This window comes from Candoia aspera, chromosome 12 (assembly GCF_035149785.1).
Source record: "Candoia aspera isolate rCanAsp1 chromosome 12, rCanAsp1.hap2, whole genome shotgun sequence".
NCBI lineage: Eukaryota > Metazoa > Chordata > Lepidosauria > Squamata > Boidae > Candoia > Candoia aspera.
The window spans coordinates 9,080,170-9,094,894 of NC_086164.1; the positions used below are offsets into that span (position 1 = coordinate 9,080,170).

At 37.1% G+C, this 14,725-nt stretch overlaps 1 pseudogene; it reads right to left on the reverse strand.

The window, feature by feature from the left end:
• Window positions 1–4,273: 4,273 nt before the first annotated feature.
• Window positions 4,274–4,372, reverse strand: LOC134504569 (U6 spliceosomal RNA; annotated as a pseudogene).
• Between the last annotated feature and the right edge of the window lie 10,353 nt (window positions 4,373–14,725).

Sequence of the window (14,725 nt, forward strand, 5' to 3'; positions counted from 1 at the left end):
CAATCACCCTGAAAACAGATGATGACTCTAAACCTTGCAGAGACCCAATAGGCATTTCTTAGAAAATAAAAATGGTGACTGGTTAAATCCAAGGCCCTTTTTAGCAGCGTCCCAACAGTGCAGGAAAAACAAACAAACTGGGATGCTAGAAACCATCCTGGGGACATAGAGGAGGCAGGGTGGAAAATTCTGTCCAATTTCCATCCATAGGGTGTAACTTTTATAGGCAGACAAGTCCCCCCTTGTAGCTATTTTGCAAATGATGATTCTCATTTTTGACATGTCCATGACTTTCTCTCAACATGTTCTTGCTGTTCCAAAGAGTTGGAGACATCTAATGTACATGCAAATTCCTCTGTTCACTTTTCTCTAGGCTTAGAAAAAGTGGTTCCAGTTGCAGAAGTAACCTGGTTTGATTTCTATTTGATGAAAGTACACTGGATTTTCATAGTACATTTGGCTTATTTATGAATATAAAAAGCATACAGCAGGTACTATCAGAAACCAGGTAAACTCTAACCCCACACTAGGTCTACAGAAAGAACTTCCTTGAACTCCAAAGTGTCCTTAGCCATCTCTTTCTGCCACATTCTCTTCCAAACTGCAGTGACATGCAAAGACTTTAGGGGTGGGGGGAAATTAGTTCTTCAGGTGCTGACAGATATAAGAGGGATCATGCTAAGAATATGGGAGCATGATAGTTCATCATTTAAAAATACTCATTGGATGACAATTTCTGACTGTGAAAAAAATATGGGTGTTTCCCAATGACAGGCAAGGAAATCTAGAACAAACTCTGAATGACATACACAGTAGGAAGACAAAAGTCTTTTCTCCATCTTTTTAAACAACAATCATCCCTTGGGAATGAGAAAAGGATATAGGACAGGAGGGATACATTATGCATTTGTAAGGAATGATTGAACAAGGTTCCCTTTGCATTTACCAACAATTCTATCTACTTTTCTTTGCCCAATTCCAGCTATTTAAGGATTTTTTAAAAAATAATCTTTCTTCAACCTGGCACCTTCCTGGTGTGTTGGGTTAACTCTTATGCTCCTCAATCAACATGGCTAAGAATGTAGTAGTTGAAATTTAGCACATATCAAGAACACAAATTTGGAACTTAGAAAGACTGAACCACACACACAAACACACACACAAACACACACACAGACACACACAAATCTACTTAATTCCTCTCAGAGCTTACCAAAAGATCAACAGCATAGTAGAAAAGGACAAAATACCACCTCTTCAACCCCAATATTTTCTCCAACTATCAGACATCTAAGAATTAAGCATGAGTGAACAGTGTCATCATAGTCTGTTTTATCTGTAAACCTCTCTGAGATACAGCAAAATAATGTAGCTGGAGTAGCCCAGTATGGTATTTTTGGTGCCCTTAAGGAAGCTTATGGAAGAGAAGTGATGAAGTGTTGATACTAAAGTACATTGTCTCCTATTAGAATATATTACCTCATAATAAGACAAGATTATGCTGCCACATTAGAAAGAAACATGGTAGCTGTAAAAGAAAGACATTTATCAGGCAGTTCCCTTTCAGGTTTATCATTCTACACACCAAAGAAATTCATAAAATAATTTGAATCTACATGTAAATCAGGCATGCTATTATTACCACTGGGGAACATAAAAGTCTTTCATATCTTCAGGAAAAAAAAATATGTTCAAAGGAAGCAATGTTCACAGGAAGTGGTGTTCACAAAAAACAGGTTGTTCCTGCAACCACAAAGTGGGGAGTTCAAAGGCATCAACCTTGTACAAATTCTTTAAGAAGAATTAACACAGCATCCCCAGTCATTTCACAGGTAAACAAAAGTGATCCAAATAGACACAGGAACATTGTGGAAGGCTCACAAACACATATCAAGATGAAGATGAAATCTTTGTGGTTTGGACATTCTTGTTTATTAATTAAACATCAGTTTCACATCTGGGAATTCACTCCAGGACACTTATTTATGAGCTGATGTTTACTTTTGTGTCTTTTTGGGATGCATCCAAAATGCCTTACTCATAGTAAAGGTAAAGGTTTCCCTTGACATTAAGTCCAGTCGTGTCCGACTCTAGGGGACGGTGCTCATCTCCGTTTCAAAGCTGAAGAGCTGGCGTTTGTCCGTAGACACTTCCGTGGTCATGTGGCCAGCATGACTACATGGAACGCTGTTACCTGCCCGCCGAAGTGGTACCTATTAATCTATTCACATTTGCATGTTTTTGAACTGCTAGGTTGGCAGGAGCTGGGACTAGCAACAGGAGCTCACCCCGTCACGCGGATCTGAACCACCGACCTTCTGATCGGCAAGGTCAGCAGCTCAGTCAGCAGCTCAGCGGTTTAACCCGCAGTGCCATAGGTTTAAGAAAAAAAGACTTTTTTTTCCAGGACATATATGTTTGAACTGAGAAAGACTTAAAAAGTTAACAAGCTGCCTCCACCTCCAGCTTGTTCCTATACTAATCAAAACAGTTGCAAAGTGGCAATTTTCTCCTCCTCAAAGTTAATAGCAACTGAGGTCTTGGCAGAGTTTTCCCCTTATGCATATGAGCTACTAATTTCTATTAGTTTACAAGTGTTTTACTTAAATGTGTCAGAATGATGTATGTATTTGCCAGAGCAGATAAACAAAAGCTTATCTTTGCCATATTTACACATAAAAGTTCATTTTTTTTAAGATTATGAGGGTACATCAATTTAAGTTCTCAAGCTTCTAATAATTAGATATAGAATATTAATTTTCCAGTTAAAGCCAAAAGAGGTACCAGAGAGAGCTACAAAGTTCAAACTGTCCATTCTTCCCTTTTTAGTTAACAAGAAGACAGGCTGGCTTGCTTTCTTCTTCAAATAATTAATAATGTAAATATGTAATGCTTGGTCATTTGAGTGGCATCTCAAAAGATGTTCATTTTTTTTGAGAGAGAGAGCTTAACAGATTTGCTTCCAGAAACTGATCTGTTTGGAAGGTTCTACCTCTCTTTGGAGATGTTCTTTGGCTCCTTCCCTAGCCCACATTAACTCAAATTAAGTGAACGCAGTGTGTGTATTTGCCATTTTGAAAACTGCTCAACAAAAATTCAGTTCTATTTTCTCAGCCAAAGCCCAGCATTATAGTTATCTACAGAATCCATAGAAGCCTGAACAGATAATTGTGTTTATTTTATATCAATAGCAATTTTCCTGCAGTTTGTGAAATTATTTTCCCCAAGGCAAAGCTGATTATGGGTAAACATTAATGAGCAGTACCTTCTCTGTGCTCAAAATGCTTTTGTTTCTTTTTATGTACCAAATCATGTAAACCAAACAACATACAAGTCACTACTCCATAGTACTTGATCTAGCCCTACATACTGTATTTTCTCCTTCTACATGCATAGATCTAGATAGAAACTCAGAAGTGTCTGTGTGTACTTATCCAATCTTCATGCTAGTATATTCATGGCTCTTTGGAAAGTGTTTGTATGTTCTACATCTTCAAGGCCAATAAGATAGAAACAAAATGAGAAAAAGTCAACCCCTACTTTTTTTCAGAATAATGAAAAACAAACCAGAGGCTCAATCCAGGTAGAACTGAACAATTTTATTTATAAATGAAGGTCCATCATTCTCCACTATTGTTTAATGAAGACAAAATAAATTAAAAAGTGGCCTGTTGCAAAACAAGGAACCATACTTTTGGATCATAAACTTCTGAGATCTTCAAAGAACTCAGAGGCCATCTTAGAAAGCAGATGTGTAAGATACCTATAGTTCCCTTTTTTGTTCTTAGAGGTGCCCACCTGGACAACAAAAAGTTAACTATAAGCTTAGAATTGCAGGGAAGATCCTATGATATCAAGAAACAATCTCATCAATTACTCCTGGTAAATGGATATTTTATGACTGCAGTGTCACCACCATACTAAACCTTTTATGAAGCAACAGCTTTTCTAAGATAACAACTTTATGGAACTATCTGTGACATATTTTCAAAATTGCAACTGTGTTCACTAAGTTAGGTTGCTTAACTCTGCTTTTCAATGATGAAACTATATGAATTCTTCTATAAGGGAAGGGGGGAACCCTACCCAACATTATGTGCTTCAGATTTACTATGAGCCTAATCATTTCACACTTTTTGAACCAAAACAGAAACTAGAGGGGGGGTTTTTTTTGTATTCATGCTTTGCATTTTGCAGATACAGATGCATATTATGAGAGAAAGAATGTGCATAGTATGGAAAGAAATGATATTAAAATGGTATATATTTGTGGAAATATATTGCAAAATGTAATTGGAAAGGGTTATTTGTGCAGGGACCATGCAATCTTCTCTGTATCTTTCCAATTCTAATGTATAGGCTGCCAAATTTTAATGAAATGGATACATCCTGATCAGACTGGATTTGTTCCAACGAGATTCATAAGAGACAATATCAGATATATCTTAAATATAATCAATAAAATGAATCAGAAAAACAAGAAGGCAGCTATGATTTCTCTTGATGCAGAGAAAGCTTTTGATAATTTGGAATGGTCCTTCATGCTTGCAACTTTGAAAAAATATGAAATTCACATGGATACAGAGTACTTATAAAGAACAGAGACAAGTTAATAGTAAATGACTTTCTATCATAACAATGCACTATACTGAAGAATCACTTCTTTACCTTTACTGGCTTTAGAGCCATTGGCAAGGAAAATATGTCAAGAAAATAAAATTTCAGGAGTCAAATTAGCAAGTATGGCTTTATGTCAGGTTTTTGGATCAATAAACCCAAATGCTGAGATGGAATTTCAGAGGAAGAAAAGCAACATTTGCACCTAACAACACGTTTCAATATTACTGACAAAAAGGTTAAATATCTAGGAGTTTATATGGTAATAATAATAACCCTTAAAAAACAATTCACCAGTTTGGAAGAATATAATGGTATACATTTTAAGATGGGGAAAGCCTTGGTTAGGAAGAATTGCAGCTATTAAAATTAATATTCTATGATGTTGTATAAGACTTAACTTTTTGTTTCAAATAATTCCAATAAATATTGAAAACAAGGTATTAAAAGACTAGCATAAATGCATAATGAATTACATATGGTCTAATAAAAGGCAAGGATTAAGTGCAAGATTCTACAGGATTCAACAGAATGAGGCAGATTGGCAGCTTTATGCCTTAAATTGTTTATCAAGCTGTCTGCCTATCTTGGATTGTAAACTGGATGCTATCTTCTTATGGCCCAGCCACCATTATGGACAGAGCAGGACTTCCAGATGTTGTTCATAAATATCTCTGGATTGCCACAAGTAAAAGCAGATGGTTTATAAGGTATCATACAATAATAAACAGTGCAGTGGAAGTTTGGAATAAATGCAGGGAAATAAAGAGCCCAGGTTTATCCCATCCTGCTTTGTTCTTGAATATTTATTTTTTATGAAGAGGAAAGCCCAGAGAAATCTGAGCAGTGGAGAGATTTGATTATTAATAAGACAAATATATAATCTTTCCAGACTTCTACTCTGCAGTGGCATCATCCACCTGATTGGTTGCAATATCTTGAGATGAGTAATATAGTATTTAAAGGACTGCAGAACCAAGAGGGAATATTTAGAGTATTTCAAGGTTTTGACTGAATTTGAAAATCTTACAACACAAAATACAGAGCATCTCCTGGGCTGTATTTACAAACTGTTGGCAAACTGTGACTCAGAAACTGAACAGAGTTCAGACCATACAATTAAATGGGTTCAGAACTTAGATGTAGCAATAGTTATTTATTTTATTTTCAATTTTTTGTGTTCTTTTCTGTTCAGTTATCTTTAAGAATATTCAATATTTAAAAAAAAAGAAAAAAGAAAAAGGTGATTTGCAAAAACACTGCATGTAGATGATCATGCATCATTTATTTATTTATTATTTATTGTCCACAACCAACATTTAAAAGATTTTTTTAAAAGTATAGATTAGAAGAAACATAAACAAAAAAGCAGGTAAATTTGATTCAGAAAGACAAGACATAAACCACCTTAACCTGACCCCTTGACTGCTACCTGGCCACAATTTAATTCTTAAATTGTCTTTGAGTGGTTCTAGATTGTAAAATGATAAGTGTAAGAGTATACGCAAGTGGGTTATGTAGAAGTATCCTTTAATAAATTACTGTTTTTATGGTATTGGTTATTACTGTTAAGCGTTTTACTGGTTGGTCTTCGGTATAATAAAGTTTCTCTTTCATTATCATTAATCTGATACTGATTCTTTCATTAATTTTAGGTGTACAATTTAACATCTACTAGTCTTAATAATTGTACTCTGTGTTATTATATTTTACAAATTGTACTTTATCACTTAGATAGCTTAATAATAGCACTACAATTTACTTATAAAATTTAAAGCTGTAATGTTTTATACCACAATGTTAGTAATATTAAGTTTCAATTATGGTTAAAAGGGCTTGCATCTTTGCAATTTTTATGTTATTTTATTTGAATCTTGAACTGCTAGAAAGATGTCTGTTTTTTTCTTCAGAAACTCAAAAATTGACAACATGAGGAAGATATGGGAAAATATGAAAACTGATTTCTCTCAATGTGTTTTGTTTCCAGTTAAAAAAAAAAAAAGTTTCCCTAGCAAAATCCTATTCTGATTCTCCATTTAAGTGCTTGAATACCATCCAGATCAAAATATTATCTGCTTTGTTCACTAGAGGGGGTGCTTTAGCTGTGAATGAAAATGTGCAAAACAGAAAAAGAAGAATGATGATGATGATGATGATGATGATGATGATGATGATGATGATGATAAATCCCTTGATATCTGGAAATATTGAATTTCTCAGACCTGAACACCCTAATTTTGCAAAAAAAAAAAAAAAAAAACTATCTTGCTTGAAACTGGCTATATTCTTAGATGCTACCTTAATACTTCTTAGGTCCTTGGTTAGGACTTGAAATTATTAAGTTTCCACCAGTGAATCTAACTGTAGATTACCCACACATAATAAAATATTTTTTGGTGTCTAATGCAACAAAAATGGCTAACAGGATGTTAACATTGCTTTTATCACAATCATTATTTTTTATCCTGGTTAAAATGTAGGGAGTACAATTTCTTAACTCATTTTAGCTTTTCTTCATGAACCACCAAAGCAGAGATTAGTAGGGCAGGAAGAGAAGGATGGTAAGAATAGATAATTGGCTCTTACTGACTAGAAAAAAAGAAATAAATATCAAGTATGAACAAGATAATACAAATCTCTCATGTCCCTTGGGTCAAGCTGACATTGTTGGTCCATTGCCTTGTGGTAAGGCAAATCCAGCTCAAAACAGACAAGCAAAAATAGCAAAGTATTTCACTTGTTCAAACATAATTTCCAAGTTAGGGCAACAAGTCTTTGTAACAGCACTGCTAGAGGCATGAAAGAAAAAGGGAGAGAGAAAGAAGAAATGGAGGTGTTCAGAGAAAGATGAAATAGCACTAGGATATGAAATAATATATTTGAAATGGAATCAGATTGAGTGGGGAATGAATATCTTCATAGAGCAATATTCAATTTTTTAAAACCCCAAAAATTCTAGCATGACTTGAAGTTAACCTCCAAGGAAGAAAAAAATTGTTCCCAGAACTCAGCCAGAGAGAAACAATTTATGGTCAACTGTATCAATGGCATTAGATTAGCTATAATTACACTGTTGATGTCAAATGGAATTGTGTTGCAGAGTAAACGAGGCTTGTGAGACCCTGAGTATAAATATATTTTTATTTCATTTTCTTGTCCTGGTCCCTCAAGGCTGCCGAGAGATAATAACGTTTAAAAACAATGAGTGAACATTAAAAAGAAAACAGTATATTTCAAAAGAAATCTTCCACTAAATACATTCTCTCTGCATCTGCATGTGTTATAAGGAAGCACACTTATAACAGACACAGGAAAAAAAAAAACATGCAGACCCTCCTGTATTATAAATAATACACTGTAAAATACAGTTTGTTTGTTTTTTCAGTATTGGAACTCATTATCAGTTCTGAACTAGGCAGATTTAAATAAAAAATCCAAAATGCTTGCCCATTTGCTTATATTAATCCTGGCAGTATTTCTCTTGGAAATATTCAAAATCGACTCAGACACAGTCATCAGTGCTAAAGTATCATTTGTTTATTGGTTTGTTTGGAACAGACACTTTTTTTTAAGGCAAAACCCCATGATGTGATGAAAGGTAACATTCTCCTGCATTTCGAAGAATTTTAGACACGTTTGAGAATTTTCACAACAGCTTTGCTCTACTTCCATCAACCAACCAAGTGAATTTGCTTTGTACTGGAAAGGTCTGTCCACACCAATACTACCTCCAGAATTTAGGAAATGATTTCTACCTTCCTTGGCAGATGCTGGGATTAAATTTGAGACCCCCATGCAAAAGTTATACTCTGAGGCATTGGCTGCTGGGACTTTTGTGATGTAAAAATTAGAAGTTCTTGGCTTCTTCTGGGCTTCGTTATCAAGTTACAGCTATCCTACATGGGGTCATTAAAAGCCAGAAGCTGAAAATGAAGGAAGATGACCCACATCCCACTCTTTTTCCTTTCATTAATTTAATATTTTTTTATCAAAATGAATTAATATTGCATTTTAATACTTTCTGATCTTGCTAAGACTAACCATGGCTGTCCAGTTTCCAGAGAAAGCCCTGCCAGTGGGTGAAAAAGATTGAACTTGGGAACATTTTCGATGCAAAACATAGGATTTCCAATTGAATACTGGCTTCTGATGGCACTCCTTGATGGGAAGAAGACTAAAGATGACATCTTTCCTCATTCCCCTTCAAATACAGCAGCTGCTATTCTGCTGTATGCCTGATTCTAAAATGCACAAGATATATTTAAAGAGATAAATGCTATTAAAAATGAAGATCGGTTTTTCACCTCAGTATAAAGGTCTCCTTATTGATTATTTTTGTCTTATTTTGCCATTGGGCCTTTTACACCAATAGCTTTACTAGGTATCTGCCAAATTCTTCCATGTGTGATCCAGAAGGAGACGATGAGGGCAAGACAGCTATTTGAAATGAATCCTCAGAAAAGCTTGATAATGAGAAATGTTGCTGGGTGAGTCAATCACATTTCCCTCTGGAAAGTAGTTTAACTTCTGACTTTACAGCTTTAAGGCAATTGGGTGACATAATCAGCCACCCGGTCTCTGCAAGTCCCAAGCCCAGGACTTGCCAGGAATCGATAGCAAAGAACCAGCAGGAAAACTGTCAAAACTTACAGTGGCAATGGAGTATAAAAGTATTTAACAGTAATAACTCAAGGAGAGAATGACAATTTATAGCTTTTTACAAGACACTCTGTAATTTATGGGATGTTACACATTGAGGTGGGTGCCTAATGAGAGTTGTATAAAGCCATAAATCACCAGTGCTTCCAGATCCCCATTAAGGTTTCTATGTTCTCCACCATCCCAGCACAACAATGGTTCATATGAACCACACCTCTGTCATGCCTTTATGGAAACGGTACCGAAAAGCTTGAAGCCATATTTTGTTAAAGGGGAGGGGAAATTTCGTACAACTGATCCAAGCTGATGGAAGGAGGATGAAGCAGAAAAACACTGGCCTGACTTATTTTACGATCATCCAGGGCAATGTAGGGACAGCATTTTATCTTATACATCAATCTGCTGAAAAGTAATATTGCACTGAATGTCATAAGAGAAGAGAAATCAGAGTCTGAATGTCATAAGATAGCAGCTGGGGGTATGGGGCTGTATCATCCATTGCACCAATAAACCATATTTAGTGAAAGCGGAGGAAGAAGTGTATGAGTCCATTTTATTTTTCTTTCTTTTCCTTTCCCTGGTAGAAAGGGGTTCTCAATTAAAAACACAGAGACATAAATAAAATGTTTTCTATGAACTGTAGTGATACTAATTATGCTTCTGGGTGCCCAAAAGCAGGAGATGGAGTCATAGCTCTCTTCAGCCATTGTTCCTTGCAACTGTATTTGGAGAAATGATGCATCCAGCCTGGAAGTAACATGAAATCCCAAGACTGATAGCCTTTAATAGATCTGTCCTCCATGAATTAATTTAATCCCCTTATTAAGCCATCTAAATGAATGGCTATCACTGTCCCTTTTAATCAATTACAGAATGTGTGGACTGTTTGAAGAAGTGTAACAATTAAAACTGCTGGTATCAGTGTGGAACTCTATCAGGTAAGTGTGGTGGAGGCTTTAGTGTGTTGGCCTACTCCACAATTAAAGTCCACACCCTTTCTTGGGCATATTTTCAGAAGTGGTTTGTCACTGCCTTCTTCCTAATGCTAAGAGAGAGTGACTGGTCCAAAGACATCCAGTTGCCTAAGGCAGGACTAATCTCTGAGTTTCATGAATAGTAGTACAATTGATGCTCTGGCACATGACACCACTTCCCTAAAAGTGTTTCAGGGCTGGGTAGCTCCATGCTCCTCCTTCATAGTCCTAATTCCATTCATTATCTAGACTTAACGTCCCAGCTGTCTGTTCCCTGAAGAGGAAGAGAGAAAAAAAAACAGGGAGAAAGATAATGCTGTAAATAAAAATGGTCTTGTCAGAAGAAAAATGGACTCTACACATTTCTGGTTTAGTTCCACATGCTATATGGTTCAGTCCCACCCACCACTAGCACTGGCCAACAGCTCATTCTGGCTCCTGGTTCTGTAAATAGACAACTTTAGGGACTGGATCTGAGACAATTGGTATGTAGACAATGTTTTGTAGCACTGATTTAAAGAAAGAAGTCCCAGCTCAGATACCGAAACTGATTGCATCATATAAATCACACTGCTGTTTGGACTTTTACAGCCAGTCCAAGGCCAAAAGTCCTGAACCTTACCAAACAGTAATTACACAATTGCTTGCTGTCCCCTTATATATCACATCATACTGAGAGCTCCTTAAAATGCTGCAGGTGAGCATTCATTAGCACAAATGTTTATGTACAGTACTGTGTGCAAACTGGCAGTGGTAGCTGCCAAATTGGAAGTGTCCAGACTGAACAAAGCTAGGCTTAAAAACAACAACAAACCCATTAAATTTCTCTAAGGCTTGAACTAAAGTTGCAATTCTTTCAGAAACGTCTTTATCCCTTGAGCATTTCAACCTGTACAGAAGTGATAAAAAAATTGAGTTTCTATGGCTTCCTTGCACATGCACACATACACATGCATGCTCAAACACAGACACACACACAGAGATGTGGTGTACTTATGAAATCCTATCTCATTCATTCTCACTTTAAGCAAAACAAGACATCTGAAATAGCCTGTTCTCATGATTACTATGCAATATGGGATGGGATTTGATGCTAATAGGGACAGGTGCTTTATGCATGGAGTGGAAGAATAATAAAAGATTAAAGGATTAAAAAGATGTTCTGTTCATACCCAAGGAGGATACCAAATGCCAAGTGTGTCTGAGTGGAATTCTCACTCCTTTTTTTTTCTTTTTTTTTACCTAAGGTGGTACCATCTGAGGTGTTTGCACTAAGCCAGATTTGTTGGCTTGTTGAACAAAATGCAATAGATAGGTTCACACGTAGTATGGGGCATAAATGATGGATACCAAACTACAGTGCTTGGGTACAAACAAAATGTGAGTCCTAGACAACATTATGGCTTAGTATCTTGCATGAATCCCTCCAGAGTATATGGATAAAAATCAACACGATTTGCTTTTAATCAAATGTGAATCCTACTTCTATATAGAAGGGTAATAGTCTAAAGATTACTTAATTATGATTGAGACATTGAGAAATCTTAATTCTGAGACTGTCAGCCCAACCCATATACCCTTTAAAATAGATATAACTCAGTAGGAATCCATCTATTTTTCATGCCAAAGATCCCAGATTCTGTATATCTTCAACACCTCCAGGTAGGAATGGAACAGTTTGCTCTGAGAAACTGAAATTGCCTTCCAGTATAAAACTTGAATTATATGGACCAGTGGTCTAACCTGAAGACATGATCCTATGTTGCTATGTATTTCAACCCAGCTTTTAAGGGTGTGTGTGTGGGGGTGTGTGCATGTGTATTAGTGTGTGTATACAGTATATACCCATGCATAACATACCTCCCTCCCTCCCTCCTTCTCTCTCTCTCTCTCTCTCTATATATATATATATATATATATATATATATATATATATATATCCTTCCTTCCTTCCTTCCTTCCTTCCTTCCTTCCTTCCTTCCTTCCTTCCTTCCTTCCTTCCTTCCTTCCTTCCTTCCTTCCTTCCTTCCTTCCTTCCTTCCTTCCTTCCTTCCTTCCTTCCTTCCTTCCTTCCTTCCTTCTGGTCTCTATGAGTGGTATGTGTCTTCCTCAACCTCGGGTCATCCACCAGAGGCCTGGGAGTTGGGGGTTCTGTGCAGTATCTTAGCTGTTCCTAACACTGGACTCTTCTGGACAGAAACAGTTCCCTCTTTTTTATTATCTCACTTAGCCCTAAAACTTAAACTATCTTATAGTAAAAGACAATGTTTTCATGCTCTCCTTATAAGACTTATAGGAATGTTTACACAGACACACACACACAAATTCCCTTCTCTCATCCCCTTGGGTGGTACAGTATGTGTCTTCCTCAACCTCAGGTCCCCTGCCAGACACCTGGGAGTTTGAGGGTTCTGCACAGGATCTTAGCTGTACCTAGCATTGCACTCTTCTAGACAGAGAGCCCTGATGTTCTTCCTGGGACCTGCTGGAGCCACTCTCCCAGCCTAGGAGTCACAGCCCCAAGTGCCCCTGCCACCACTGGGACCACTTTGGCCTTCACTTTCCACATCCTCTCTAGTTCCTCCTTCAGGCCCTGGTACTTCTGCAGCTTCTCATACTCCATCTTCCTGATTTTGCTGTCACTTGGCACTGCTACAACTATCACCATTGCTGTCTTCTGGGCCTCGTCTACTACCAAAATGTCTGGTTGATTGGTACCTGCCTGTCTGTCTGGATCTGGAAGTCCCACAGGATCTTAGCCCTGTCATTCTCCACAACCTTCTGTGTTCTGTGGAATCTCCCAACTGGTCTTGGGAGGGTCTAGCCCATACACTGTGCAGATGTTCCTATATACAACGCCTGCTACTTGGTTGTGCCATTCAGTGTATGCTGTTCCTGCCTGCATCATATCATATCATATATCATATCATATCATATCATATCATATCATATCATATCATATCATATCATATCCCATCCTCCAGGAAATAAAGCCAGACTGCTGACTTGAGGGAATGATATTAAAGGCAAAACTGAAATACTTTGGCCACACAATGAGAAGACAGGACACCCTGGAGAAGATGCTGATGCTAGGGAGAGTGGAGGGCAAAAGGAAGAGGGGCTGACCAAGGGCAAGATGGATGGATGATATTCTAGAGGTGACGGACTTGTCCCTGGGGGAGCTGGGGGTGTTGACGACCGACAGGAAGCTCTGGCGTGGGCTGGTCCATGAAGTCACGAAGAGTCGGAAGTGACTAAACGAATAAACAACAACATATCATATCATCATATATAGGGTAAGCTGTGAACTGACAGCTGGAAGATTTATAACAAAGGCCATTCAGTGAGATCCTCTAAGATTTCCTTTGGAAAAACTCCCTCTACCCTAAGAAAGGTGACTCTGCATAATGCAATTATCACATGGAAGAAATACAGAGTGGTAACAACTATGCTGATTTAGGACAATACTTGAACAAACAAATATAACCATTGGGGGGAAAAGTCAGTGTGTTGATGACACCACATCAACATCTTTACATGAATCAGCTCTAAAATAGAGAGATATAAAGTGAGGAATTTTCCTCTGTCTTCCAGACAGATAATCAGAGTACAACCTGACTTAACAATATTCCTTCCCTTGCAACAACCAGAATATTTTTTTTCCTATACTACATGTTGGTAATTAAAATTAATGGACTGTATTGAAAACATGTGCATTGTTTAAACAGTTACAGGAAAAAATTAATACTGCATTTCTGACGGTAACTGTAATTTATAGTTGGGTAGTGTTATTGGCAAAAGAAGTGGCTTCTTTTGTTAATATGTTCAGGAAGATTTATTCCATGCAAGTGTGATCTAATGAGTACAATCTATATTCAGCTATTGCTTTTACTCACTTAACAGTTCTGCTGTGAATGTTAAGAACAATTGGCAGGCAGAGGTAGGCAGGAAGAAATGAAGGACCCAATTAGCCATACTTAATACATTTAAACTTGGAAAACAGGGAAAGAGATAGAAGGTAAGGAAACAATGGATTGGACTATATGGACGACTTTTGTTGTGGTTAAAGTGCTCTGTAATTGAATAAGGCAACAAAACAGCTGTTGGGTAGGCTCAATTAAGCCTGACCTTGGATGTCACATTTCTACCCAGGTTTGTTGGTTTCTTTTGTCCTTGATTATAAAAATGGGCTTGTCATTATGGTTGAGAGGCAAGCTATAGTTGGGGAAAAATATGTTGCGCAACTTGAAACCAACAGATAAGTTTGTTACTTTACAAACCAGAGAGGGAATCTGAACACTCTAGGGAAACAAAAGGCAAGCAGAGTGAGCTCACATTTTGTCTCCTGTGGTTATAAGTACACTGAGCTATTGTTTAAAATGTATACTCAAAAATACTTTGACACTGAGATTATATGCCAATTGTCAGATGCTGATTTACCTTTTAAGGAAATAAATAGAAAATAGCACCTGTGA